The following is a 14,941-nucleotide window of genomic DNA, read 5'->3' as shown; positions in this document are numbered from 1 at the left end:
AGAATTATTTCGTAGAAAACTATTTCTTCGCTATAACATCTATAAAGTTCGAAGAAAAGAAAGATACTTCTCCGTCTACAATTTTTTCATTACTTATCTATATACAGAAAGATGTTGTAAATGAGCTAATGTCAAGCCAAACAGTGTAAAAAATTTAAAAATATATGCTTAAAAACATTATTTTATATGCAAATGTAGAATTATAAGATAGCCTATATCATATCATTTCCTTAATATATTCATAACTTATTTGCAGTTGTATATATAGTTCAATACATTATTAATATATTCATAGTTACATGATTGCCCCGTTTTCAAATAATTTGCGCCTTAACAACCTGCATTGAATCCATGTAAGCCTATGCTCTTTAATACTCATTGGATAATAGTTCTCATATAGTATGTAGATTCGCCATTATTGTTCGATATAACAGCATAATCCTTTAAAATTATTGGTCTATACTTATTGTGACGTATCTACTAAACATCCCTTAAATAACTTTAAATGCTTCAGTTAAGACTTGGGTAAAATCAGAAAAAATTTAGTAGAATAATTCTACTTTTTCAAATGATATTTTAAGTATTTAAAGTAAATTAATTTGGATAAATTAATTTTGAAAAATAATGAAAATATTTCCAATATGTTATATATATTTGTTTTTTCTTTTTTTTTTTAACTAATGCATTTAACCTGTAGTGGAAAAGGTCTAAATTTGGTTTAAGGCCTTCGAGGCGCTTTCGCACCTTTTTATTTTTATTTTCTAAAGCGAATTTTTTCTCCTTTTCTTCAACAGTAAACAGTAAGAATTGGCAGAAAAAAGTAAGTGAGGAGGAGAAAAAAAAGGAAAAAATCATTTCTTCTGGTCCAAACGACCAAAGTTGGAAAAGTTGGGGTTAAGTGACGGGTCGGAAAAGATCTTACCGTTTTATCGATCTACAATGTGACAGTTCGACCTCGAAAGTAACCGAAAACTTTCTTGGAACAAAACCACCTTATTTCGTACTTTTAGATGGAAACGGGATATTTTCCCTTTCGTATTTCTTATTTTGCTTTTTATTTTAAGGATAACGGGAATCGGTTCTTGTAAAAAAAACTTAAAAAAAAAGAATATTGTTTCCTTTACAAGCCGAACGGACTATCGAAAACCATTTTTAAAACGAGGAAAAATCGTTTTTAATATCGAATACGCTAAACTTCTACTTAAAATTTATTTTAAACTTTCAATATGAAGTATAGATTCTACTCACCGTTTTTTCTGCTTTAAAAAGTTCGGAATACTTTATCTTCCTGTAAGAAGAAAAATAAATAAATACCATTAGTAAACTGAATCGATAGAGCATTCCATTTATAAATTATATAAATGCTTAATAGAAATATTTTAGATGTTATCTCAATTAAGAACTCTTTCGCCGTTATCTAAATTTCCCACTCCATTCGTTCTTAATCATGTAATCCAGCTTCCTCTCCGTTGATGTAATCCTTCACAGCTTTCCGCACTCGTTCCGCAATCCTCACCATTCCAACTACTCTTTGCTGATCCTAACCACTTCCCCATAATCCTCTACACTCCGCTTCTGCACTCTCTCCATAATCCTTTCCATTTCCATTCCGTATTCGTGCCATAAACTTTAGTATTCTAGTGGTTGAATGCCTTTCTATCCTTTCTTATCCCGTTCTAACCTTATCTTGCGCACACGTTCCTTAATCCTTATAAAATTCTAATTTCTATGATTCTATAGTTTTTGTCAAGTTAATACAGAATTAATTTTTAATTTATGATTTTTTTGCGTTATTTTTTAATAATAATAAACATGGTAAATGAAGTGAAGGTATTCCAGAAATCCATACATATTCTTCATAGCGTTAAGAAGTGAGATAAATTGCTGTAGTTGGAAGATATTAATTGCGTCAGCGCTCATAGGTATTTGCAACGATAGAAGGCGACGTCACATGGCTTAAAATGATGAAAGATCCAATTTTGGATGAAATTTCACTTGGCGTGAAATTAATTTCCAAATACAGAATATAGCTTCCGAACCGTATTAAATTTGGAAGCTTTCTATCAGTGCTTAATCATTTATAAATTACCTTGCTGTTCCCAAGTAAAATTTATACAAAACATCTTTTTTCTACATGTTGTAAATTATATCTATATCATTAAATAATAACGATAATGATGTTTTCAAATAATTGAAATCGGCTATAAAATAAGTTATAAATATTGAATGAAGTAAATTTTATATTTTAATAATAAAATATNTTAATAGATTTATTTAATTAACAAAAGGATAATCACGAAAGCACTTAAAATAATTTAATTTTGTAGAAATCCTGGTTATTTAGCTGTAAATGCATCTTATTCTCTTCCATTTTAACTCGTTTGAAGAATTAATAGCATTTGCAATATTTCTTTTATTTTCTTTTCGCATTTCTTCTTAATGATGTAAATTAGTGTATTATTGATTTTTTCTAAACGTAATATTTTTGTTTAAGATAAATTAAGATAGAATCTAAAGATGTGTACGCAGTGTCGGATTACCCGTTAGGCACTTGAGGCATCTAGGGCCTCACGTAATACCTGGTGGGACCACCGAAAACAAAGCAATTTTACCGTTGCAATTATTAATTGTATGTTATACAATTAATAATTATAGAATTATTTTATTGGCTACAATTAAATTTATGATGTCGTAAAATTATGTAGAGGGTCTTAATCTTCGACGTCTATGGGGCCCCAGAAGGTTTTAATCCGTCACTATGTTATGTGTGTGTATATACTCGTATGTTACTCCGAATCCGAAAAGGTCGCTATTTCGTGAAATAGGCTAATTTTGAATTGTCTAATTCGTGAAATTGCCATTTTATATTTTCCAAATAAGATATCGACTGTTTCGCTCATTATGGCTTTTTGTGAAATCGGCACATCAACTGCTTATTTCACTAATTACGCAAATCTTTGCCATTTCGCAAAATGAGCTACGTTTTCAAATTCTGCGTAATATATAAAGGAGATTGAGGCAATCCCTAACACCGGGTAAAGCCGGAAATACTGTAAATAAAAGGTTGGCAGCACTGTCGTGTTGTTTCATAATACCCATCAACTACGTAGTATTGACGTAAGTTGTTACGCTCTCTCATTTTCGTCCATATTTGTGCAGCTGAAAACTCGTTGTTTTTTGAAACATTTTACTCTTTCGGAAAGTGTTTATTACAAGTATCACATGTAAATGTGAATAATAATAATAACGTGTTTTGTACAATTTATTTACCATAGATCAATATTTAGATAGGGCAATGTCTCTCTTTCCAAAGCTGATTAGAATCAAACATGGCGATTTGGGGCAACCACGGATATCTTTACAGTGTCTTGAATTGCCTGGGGGTTCACGTTTTGATAAATTTACTCGTTTTACTCATAATATTCTACAATTTTAGGTCGTCATGGTCAAGAGCAGATCATGACCATGAAGCTGACCTCAACTAAAAATTGTAGTGATTTAATATTTCGGTTGTTCATTTTCCTTCCTTTTTTTTAATAAATTGATGAATCTATTGTATTTCTAATTTCTAACGAATATGTGTGAATAAATTTTATTTTATTTCTTTATTTCCTTTGCGAAATTTTGGCCACTTTCTAGCTATCACATCGTTATCCCGCGCCATAAGGGAATACAGGTCACTGAGTAGTTGCTTAGTTTTTTATTTTTTTGGGGGGAAAATTCAGGTTAAATTTTTTAATCTCCTGTACCGTATGATAGCCAAGAAATTGGAGTATCAATTGTTACAAAAGGATCCAAGTTTTCTCTAACAGGTCTCGTGGTACAGGCTAAAAAAAATCTTCTGTCCATTCACCCTTATACATCAATACACCCATTAGCATTGTACATGTACTGTACTGTACTGTACATATTAGGATCATCTCAGTTAAGAGATGATTGTAGTCTTTAATTATAAAATTTCATTGAATAAAATTATTATCTATTTAAACTAATTTCAAGATATTAAAAGTTTTTTATAAATGATATTCCTAAAGAAAGTTAATCAATTTTAGAATATTTACATGTAATTATCCTCGTTATATTGAGATTTCTATCTATTGTATAGGCCTATAGCTATAGAGAAAATTTTATTTCGAGTAAATAAAGGAGAAACAATTATAAATTTAATTAAAAATAGAAACTAATTAATATACTAAAAAATTATTTTTCAAGTCGTTCCAGTTTATTTTTCATATTAATTTACTGGTTTATATTTATATAAACGAACTAATAAAATATTGTTAAGTAATCCTAATATGTTTCTTATTGGTTAATTTAAAATTTCAATTTGTAAGAATTTCTTGTATTGAATAAAAATCGATTTTCACTACTGAATAAAAACGAAAGAAAATTAAATTTAAAAAAAAAAACCTGTAGGAAAATACTATAACATATAGTCGTATTTTCTCTAAGAAGAAATATTACATTATATACAAATAATATTTACCAAAATTTCTCTTTCTATTTTATTTATAATATTAAAATGTGATTTAAAAATCCCTTCTAATGCAAGATTAATAGGAAAAAATCGAAAAACATTAAAATTTTAAGGTAAATATATTTTGGATTATAAGAAAAACAGTAAATCTATTTATTTATTTAATAATATTTGTTTAAATTCTAAAGATTTTAAAGATTTTCCTGATTAAGTTGAAGAAAAAAACGAATATATGTGTAATAAAAAAAACAAATGTAAACATGTTTACTTATTGTAAACAATACTTCAGATCTCTTCAAATATCAATAGCCTACATTCCTACTGTTTTATCAAACCTCGATATAGCATCCTCCTAAATAGCGATACCCTCGTAAAGTGCCAATGAATGATTGTAGATGGACGATTTTTTTTTAAAAATAAATATTAAATAGAGAAACCATTATAAAAATGGACGATTTTTCAATACAAACGGCATTACTACGATCAAATCACTTGGCTTTCAAACACAGAAACTTCTGTGTAGACCTTATATATAATAAACTTACTTATTGTTTGAGGCTCTTCAGTTTAACGCCACGCTCGATTTAATGCCAATTACGAAGGAGAACAAATGGTGGCGTTAAGTCGAAATTTGGCATTATATGTTTAGTTATTTAGAAATTTGTGACAATTTTCAGAAATTAAAATATTTTTAATGCATTAAGAGTAAGTTAAATTACAAAAGTAAATATCATGCTTTATTCATTACATGTTCCTATTTAAATTAACAATAATTAAAATGAAACTTATAGCTCCAAGGTAATTATATAGATAATATAATTATTACTATTTTTATTACATTTAATAAGTTATTAAGAAATTAACTAATCAAATATTAACGTTGTTTACAAAGAAAGAATTATAATTAGAAATTTTTGAATTTTTATATGTAAAACAGTTTCTTATTGGTGTTTGAAGTTTCGTTTTTTATCATTTTTTTTTCTTTTGTAAAAACTTTTATTGAATAAATTAAATTTAAGAACAAAAATCTTTTAATTATTTTAATTAAATAAAAATTGAATTAAATGTTTAATTTTTATAATCATATTTTTTCTATAAAAAAGATATTAATTAAAACATTACCAATAATAATTTTAAACGAAATTTAAATGCTTATTAAATTCTTATTTTATTATTAAAAATTTTAATGTATATCCTATGATTTAAAAGATTTTTCTTTTTTAATTTATGAATTTAATTCATTCTTTTATATAATTTTAGCTGAATTACTGTTATATTCTCTCGCATATAATTCTTAATTTTTTTAAATATATTTATCCTTGTTACAATATATATCAATGCTTTAATAACTGCATCTATTTAAAAAATATATATACTTAAAACTTTTTTAGCCAATTAGCGTATACATAACGTTTAAAAATTCAAAATTAACCAATGACATGCTATGAAATAAAACAAAAAATAACTTGATTGGTCTATTAAAATTCCTTAGTATTTTTATTTCGAATATAAAAAAGATTTCATTTTTAGAATTAAATAAAAATATATATTTAAATAAACATTTTCTTGTTTAATTAATTTTAATAATTAACGATTAAAATTATCAATTCTAACCAATCAAGTTTTTCTCTTTGTTACACGTCACTATAAATGAATTTAAATTTTGTATAATTGGCATTGCTAATCTATTTTTATTCTTTTTTTTCCATTTTAATTATCTCATCCTGACTTGATTAATTAAACGATCATTATAATTAAAGACGAATGTATATCTTCTCATCGAGAAAAAGAATACAGACAATCATAAATGGAAAGTAATTTTTTATTTCTTTATTAATACGTTGTTTCATGATTTTCTCTTATCTCTATAAATTATATTTACTTATTACTAAGTTACTAATTTTACAAATTGTAAATTTATTCTTAAAAATTTTAAATATAAAATTATATAATGTATACATATCTATACGCTCTTATATAGTGTAATTTTTAAATCAACTTTACGCTAGAATAAATTAAATTTAAACACTTTAAATTGTTCTAAGCATAGTAAAATTCGCATATAAGATAAGTAAAGTGGAGCTTACGGCCTCGCATTATCAATCTATAGGGCCTAATTTAAGGCCTCACATTCTTATTTGTATCATTATTTGGTAAAGGTGAAAGACCTGTTAAGTCTTATAGCTTAGAGGCATAACAAGTTCAGCCCTGGTTCTAAGTAATAGTAAAAAGTATAAAAAAATTTCCTTATGAATTTACATTTAAGGTTAAATTTTTAATAATTTTGCTTATATATTTAGAATATCAGGTCAATAAAATTAGATTTTCCTCATAGTTTTTACCTCAAAAAATAAGCTTTTTAAACTCGCGAGTTCTGAAAGAAAATAAAATAAATGCGCGTGAAATGTTTTTATATTTAATTAAAAATATATAAAACAATAATTTTTATTTAATTTTGAAATATAAAATATTACTATGTAGCAATTTTCGGTATATAATTATTTTAAAAAATAAAATAATAATAATAATAATAATAATAACGAATGAATGAACTGTACTGACTTATCAAGCTTCAAAATCACGTTTTCTTTGGTAAATAAAAAGGAGTCATGACCTCGTGTACTTTGTTGCACGTGAAGAGGTCACAAAAATAAAAGTTTAAAGTGCTGCATCTAATTATTATTTTATATTTTAGTAAAAATAAATAAATAAATTTTTCCTCGTCATGATTTATTTTATTATTTTTAATAAACATTTATAATTTTGATAAGAATTTTCTTTTATATTATGATTGTTTTAAATACAGTTTATTTTAAATAATAATAATTTAAAATGATTTTAAAGTCTCCTAATTAAATAATATTCAAAAGATTTTTCGTTTTATTTTATTAAAGAATTCTAACCAATACAAGAGACTTTTACAATTATAAATTTTAAACGAACCAATTAAATGTAAATTTAAAAGACGTAATGAAAACAGATTGGACAAATTACGAAATTTCTTTCATTAAAATCGAATACATTATCTCACAATCTGCCTTTTTAAATGAGGTTTTAACAAAATTAAATTTTCCTTATTCGCTTTAATTAAATTCCTTTCATCCAATAGAACGAATTGTCACAATGATAATTCAAAATTAGTGAATGATGAATAGTGTCATAAAACTTTAAAGTAAACTTAAATTGAAAGTTTTATATATTGTTAAAATAGCATTCTTAGATATTTGATATAATGTCCTATTAAAATTATAAAACTTTTAAATAAGAGTAAAGAAGAAAAAAAAATGGAAAAGGTATTCCCAGCATTTTCATTGACTATATTCATTTAAGAAAGAAGAAAGTCTTTGAAATTACTTCTAAATGAGCTTAATAAGAATGCTGAAGGATTACAGGGCAATGTAATAAGCAATTTAATGCTATTTTAAAAGACTAACTGCTTCTTTTTTTTCTTTTCTTTTTAACCTAACTATTCTGTGCAAGAATATTATTTAATAATATTTGTTTAAATTCTAAAGATTTTAAAGATTTTCCTGATTAAGTTGAAGAAAAAAACGAATATATGTGTAATAAAAAAAACAAATGTAAACATGTTTACTTATTGTAAACAATACTTCAGATCTCTTCAAATATCAATAGCCTACATTCCTACTGTTTTATCAAACCTCGATATAGCATCCTCCTAAATAGCGATACCCTCGTAAAGTGCCAATGAATGATTGTAGATGGACGATTTTTTTTTAAAAAATAAATATTAAATAGAGAAACCATTATAAAAATGGACGATTTTTCAATACAAACGGCATTACTACGATCAAATCACTTGGCTTTCAAACACAGAAACTTCTGTGTAGACCTTATATATAATAAACTTACTTATTGTTTGAGGCTCTTCAGTTTAACGCCACGCTCGATTTAATGCCAATTACGAAGGAGAACAAATGGTGGCGTTAAGTCGAAATTTGGCATTATATGTTTAGTTATTTAGAAATTTGTGACAATTTTCAGAAATTAAAATATTTTTAATGCATTAAGAGTAAGTTAAATTACAAAAGTAAATATCATGCTTTATTCATTACATGTTCCTATTTAAATTAACAATAATTAAAATGAAACTTATAGCNATATTAATTTTTTTAATTTGTTTTTTCTGCAAGAGAACTTTTTTTTTCACTTCACCTGAACCTTGTTTTTATGTTTCCTTTAGTCACATCTCATTCACTTATTCATTTCAGGTAAACCTCATTTATTGACTATATTCATTCCATGTACAGAACATCTTTTATTCATCTTAAGTAAATCTAGTTAAATAGTTCATTCCAGATACACATGAATTAGTAGGTTCTATAATTCCCACTGTTCCTACATCTGAACTTTTGTTTATGACTATATAATCAATGGTAATGATTAAGATTATGTATCTATATAAATCTCTTTCATTAATTTAAGTGCCTTTTTTTTATATATGGTCCTTCCTCTATAATACAAAGCCTCAAAAAATTTAAATAAGAGAATATTGTGCATCATAAATTGTTATTTTGCAAAATATATTGATATAAATTCGACTCACTTTTGTAGAAAAGTTGGAATTTATTCAATTTAATTTTTTTAATTTAAATGTAAATGTTTTAAAAAGATTTTTTTATCGCTTCTTCATTAACATTCGAAGTTTAGTTTCCATCTAACAACTGTTTAATGCCAAACGAATTATAATTCTGATACATAATTGAATTTTAATGCACTTAAGAAAAAGAGAAGTAAACCAAGTTTTAAAAGTTGATGAGTAAAATACACAAATTTAATCAAGTTATTTTCTTAACTATATTCGTATTTTTATTATAGTTTAGAGAACAACAGAAACGAGAATATGTAGCATAATAACACGATTTTTCAAAATGGATAAACATTTGGAATTCTAGGCACGTGCGTTGCCATATGTGCATCTAAGACCGAAACTATGTCAGACACGTGACGGGAAGTCGTTGTTCTTCCTTCGTAATTATCCGATAGAAGGTTTTAAAAAAATGTTGGCCGGGTGACGTCAGATCAAAGTTGACTTTTATACAACGTTTAGCTGATTAAGAGCTGGAGGGAGAGGCCACCCACAAGGGAATGCGGACCACATTTCCGACTGATTGGTTAGTCACGTTAGAAAGGGACGACACGACGGAAACTCCTGATTGGATGCTGATCTGTAGACTTCCACTCCCAGACCCACGAGAATAGATAAGGTAACAAAGTTAGTACAGTTGTAAAAAAGGAATGATGTTTCCAAGAATGGGAATGGGCATCACTGGCTCTTTGTCCACTTGTTAGTCATGTTTACGACTAAAAATATATACATCTATGTGGAAGGGCATTGAGAAATTTCATTGCTTATTCGACTTTGGTGCCACAGGCCTATCTAAATATATATATAAAAAAGCTCCCATTTCCTGTTTTTATTCCTTTCGCTTTCAATTGCTGGGTTTACAAGAATGACATTTGCAGCCCACAATATAAGAAATTGACGTTGGTCTATTATTAAGTATATAATACCCAGAATTTTCAATTTTACAAGAATTTCTAAATCACTTATTCTTTTACGAAGAAAGTAAAGATAGAAACAATTTACTTAGTTTTTCTTAAAGCCTACAGTCTTGACTATATTTTTCATTTCAAAGTTACGTTGTTAATGATGTCATTTTGAATGAAATAATGGCTTAGACTCTGACATTCGAAGTTTAAATCAACATTTGTTTAGAGTATTAAATAACTCGGAAAATATTTTTAGCAGTTTGATACTAATTTTAAGAAATGTAAAAAAAATGGTCGGCGTAGAGTAAAACAACTTGTCAAAACAAGTAGTAGAGAAGATAAAGGAGGAAATTTCGGACAACAGATTATCTAAAATAAACACGAGTGTTACCGAATCCGTGACCTTTCCTCTTAGCAGATGGAAAGTTGCTATGACTTCTTCTGTGTTGTTTCTGCGTCGAGTCTCGACATCTCTCTCACTCCACAAGATCGATTGTTCTCTCCATCTGCAAAGAAAGAAAAACCATCGCCCTTGCTTTATTACGCTTCAGTTGGCAGAAACCCGGGATGAAGAAGAAGATCCCAACTTCGTTTATTACCAGCTTCCAATGCTAGATAGCCCTTTATCCTCAGTGTCATATTTGGAACAATTTTAGTGGAAATTCTATAAGAAAATACGATATGCCCGGATAAATTTATGGTTAGATGCAAAGAGGAAGAGTCCTCGAGCATAATACGCTGCATCTGATATATAAAACTGTTCATCGATTCTCCTTTCTTTCTTTCATTTTTAATATTGTTTTCCTAGATAAAATCTTATTTTTGAAGACAATTTTTCCAATTATCAACCAGTAATTATTTTTAAAGGATTTTATATTATCTAAGAAGTAGATCCTAGAATTATAAAGAAATTTCAGTATTGTAGTGTTCCGATGGGAAATAAAGATATTGTTTATAAGAGATGTCACAAATGCAGATGATTGCGATGCTGGTTCGTCATCAAGATAAATGGTCATGTTAAGACTATAAAATATACCTTAATCAAACCGTTTTTGCTTGAGGCATAGACATTATAGATGAACAATTGAATAAAATTGTTTCGGTTTCGCTTTGCTTCATCGATAATAGATGCTTTTGTGATGTATATACATCTGTTGAGCCATTGATTGGGTTGCAAGGAATGGGATTTGTTTTGTTGGAATTCAGGAGGATTTAGAGGTTATTCGGATATTAGGATTTATTAAGAGGGGAAAATAGAGAGCTTGAGGCATTATAAAAACCTCTGGGACCTACAAGGATCATGAAAATCAATGAGAATCAAATGTAGTGCTGGAGACTAAGGATGCTAGTAATCGATAGAGACGGATGGAAAAGGTGGGAGTTTAAAGGATCATAAAATAAAAAAGAGTATAAGAAAACCTGCACAATCGTAAAATAAGGATAGAACATCTGCTGGATACTCAAAATTCCTTAATCGTAAAAACGAGGAGTTTAAAATCAAAAAATGAGCATCATAAAAATGAGCAAGAGCAAAATTTTGTAGGATATAAACTCCCAATGCGGATTACAGAATGCAGTATTGGTGAGTCAATAAAACACAAAATATAGAGATTAAAGATAAAGAAAAGATAGATAGAAATCGCAAAATCTCCAGATTATTCGGATCATTAACGTTAAAACTGCAGATTTGCTAAAAATAATAAGGATCAAAAATATTTCAGGATCATAAAGTTAATAATGATAAAACAAATCCCGCCAGGATCGTAAAATCAATAAAGATCAAGAAAATCTGTAAGAAATCAGAAATTCAATAAGGATCAAAAGAAAACTACGGGACGTGGAAAGATCATAAAGCCAAATATATAAGAATCAAAAATGACATAGGATCATAAAGAAGGCGAAAATTCATAAAAACCGAGTTAGTTTTTTGAAATTATAAGTTTGGTCACAGTTTACAGGGTAAAATATATATTAAAAAATAATAATAAATGCACAATCCCTTGTCTATACTGGGTCATTTTTACATAAAACATTAATTATCTTCTCAGCGTGACTTAATATAAATCATTCATCAAAATTCCTCCAAGGAAAAAAAAAATAATAATAATAAAAAAAGAGTTATTAAAAAGTAGAACGGTGGAGTCGTTTTATATACTGTACAAAAAGTTCACTTATGAAATTTCACATCTTCGTCTTTTGTTTTGCCAGAAAAGCAGAAGATCGTAGTATGGTTGATGACGTTATAACGAGGTCGTAAAGTAAAACAGAAATGGCTCTCGAAGCTAGAGGATTGGTCGATGGGGTAAAAATAAGTCGTCAATCAGCGGATGAGATAGATACTTCTTCCTTTATATATTTTTTCTTATAGGACCACCTGTTGATTTCCTTTTATTTGACGTTTTAATCGACTCCACCTATATGAACGCAAGTAGCCTTCTCTTAATACTCCTACATAACGCTGCAATATTGCGGGGGTTTGCTTTTAAAAAATCATAATTTTTGTGTGGTTATATCACACCCTAACTTTTTCCATTGTTAAGTTTCACAATCTTGGTATATTTTGCATTTATAATTTTATTTATAGTCAACGTAATAACGCTTTAAGAAAGTGATTAAGGTGACTAAGGCTTCCAGGAGTTGATTAAGATGATGTAACCGGTTAACGCCTCTTCCACTAAATAAATTGAAGCAATGTCCAATATAGGATTTGAGTGCCGTTAAAGGAGGATCATCAATAAGCGCTAAATGAAATTTACCTATCAAACAAATAACTAATTCTATCTATGCTTTGTTAAATCGTAGAGTTAATTAAACAATAAGTTTCCCTAATAAATTATGGCTAACATTATTTTAAATAGCTTTAAAGTATCGTATAACATAGATTCAATCATAAAGAATAATTCAATAAATGCATACGCTGTTTGGTTTGATTAGTAAATGCCAGTAAAACTAATTTCTGAGATGAACTTAATCAATAATAATTTTGTATTGATTCACCCATTAAAATATGACATAATTTTTTTGAAAAAAAGATAAAAATCTAATTAAGATATCTAATATTTATTTTCGTAATTTGTGGAGTGAATTTAAAAAGTATTTCAAGATAACGATTTTGAATGTCTTAAGATCCGGATCCTCATCAAGTGCTGCACATTTTATTGCACATCCTTAATAGATATAACCGGTTGCCAAGGGCAACCAAATCACATGTCCTGCATGGAAGGAGATGTCTAGGATTTAATGAATCCAAGAAGTGTCTGACAGGAGAAGCAATCAGGAGGGATCGTTTTTCAGAAGGAAAAGATCTTCCCTTCTATTTCGGACGACGAACTGTGTAATCTTTCACCAAAGACTTTCTGTTGATTATTATTTATCTGGCAAACGAGACAATTTATCTTTTCGCCTGTCTTGTTACTGTTCGCTTTTCCCCCCTTTTCTTTAGATATTTCGATCCTTACTCTAATTTAAACGAATAAATATATCTGGTAATTTTTAAAAATGGTTATATATTTCACCTTTTTTTTTAAACAAGAAATTTATTTATTAGAGTACAGTTTTATTCACATTTCTATCCGAAAAAAAATCTTTATTTTTGTATAATTTATTAGTTAATAATTTACTTAAACAAAAATTAATAAAATATTACACACGTTTTTGATGTACGACGAGTACTTAAACTTCCATACATAATTTTTTTCGTCCTTTCTCCTTTCATACGTCATCTGAGAACATTTCACAACTCGAAATTTATGTATTAATTATTTTATATGGTTTTTATAAAGCAAAAGACGATAACGAACAGATTCTAATTTATTTATTTGCTGCAGATCCATATGGAAGATCCATTTAACAAATCATATTTCAGAAGAAGCTGCACTAAATTTAGCCCACTCTTTAACACTATACATAGGCTTTATTATCACCAGACAGATAGGAGCTAAAGTTACCTCTTCGCCTTTAACGCTTGTTAGTTTTATCTTGTTTTCCTCTTAAAATTTTAGTGAAACAAGAACAAAGAATTGTATTATACAACGAAAATAAACTAGAAAAATTTACTATATTTAAAATTTTCAAACATTTTTAATGCCTCTTGAAATTACACTACACCAGAGAATTTTTTTTAAACTATAAACTTTAATATATATATATATAATTTCCTAGTTCGTCTGTATGTCAGATCAATTTCTTAAAAAGATATCGAGCTAAAGCATAGTGAATTTTGCATACATATTAATAAAAGCGCTGAGATTTGATTGGTAAAGTCAGAGTGCATTCACCATCCTTCAGAATAGCGTAAATAAATTAATAAATGTCGCGCTCCTATCAGCTTCGTACAACCCATCTCCAATTTTCCTTGAAAGGCTATTAATTCAAGAATCTTCTTTAATTTCATTTGAGAAGAGGCATTTCTGAGAATTATGAATAACTGATGAGAAACGTCTATGAAGTTATCTAGATTAATAGAGCAACAATCATTTTACCCAAGTCTTCAAATATAATAATAGGAATTGTTTAATTTAAAGGGATTTATTATAGGTGCTTATGGCAGAATTGGCATTATAAATATTAATTCGAACATTAAATGTTCTCTATCAATATTAAGAGATTTCTAGGAGTAGTCATTATAGTCTTACATGTAAAATATAATTCAAAATTTTGATTGTTAAATAATAAATTTGTTTAATAATTAAATTGTTAAAATTGTAATTTATTTATTTTATAATTATTTTAAACTTTTAATCTTGTTTATCATAAAATAATTCTTAAGCTTCAATTTTCAATCATAAAAAAATTATATATTTGTATTTAAAATTTCTTTAAAACTTAAATAAATACTTTTTTGTTTTAGATGATGTTTACTTTAATAAAAACTTTTAATTTTTAATGTTTAATTAAATTGAAGCAATTTTAAAATAATTATTTTAAAAATTTCTATTAAAATGTTTTATA

General features: G+C 27.5%; 1 long non-coding RNA gene across 1 annotated transcript in view; it reads right to left on the bottom strand.

The window, feature by feature from the left end:
- Nucleotides 1-14,941, bottom strand: part of LOC111630485 — a 193,624-nt gene that overhangs the window by 12,597 nt on the left and 166,086 nt on the right. Inside the window, exon 3 of the long non-coding RNA XR_002757536.1 lies at nucleotides 1,249-1,288. This is a non-coding gene — a long non-coding RNA (uncharacterized LOC111630485). The remainder of the gene's footprint in view (nucleotides 1-1,248; nucleotides 1,289-14,941) is intronic.

The sequence above is a fragment of the Centruroides sculpturatus genome, unplaced genomic scaffold (assembly GCF_000671375.1).
Source record: "Centruroides sculpturatus isolate CEXI.00-Female unplaced genomic scaffold, Cexi_2.0 scaffold71, whole genome shotgun sequence".
Taxonomy (NCBI): domain Eukaryota; kingdom Metazoa; phylum Arthropoda; class Arachnida; order Scorpiones; family Buthidae; genus Centruroides; species Centruroides sculpturatus.
Note: the sequence above shows the minus strand (reverse complement) of the source record. Positions and strands in the feature narration are given on the sequence as shown.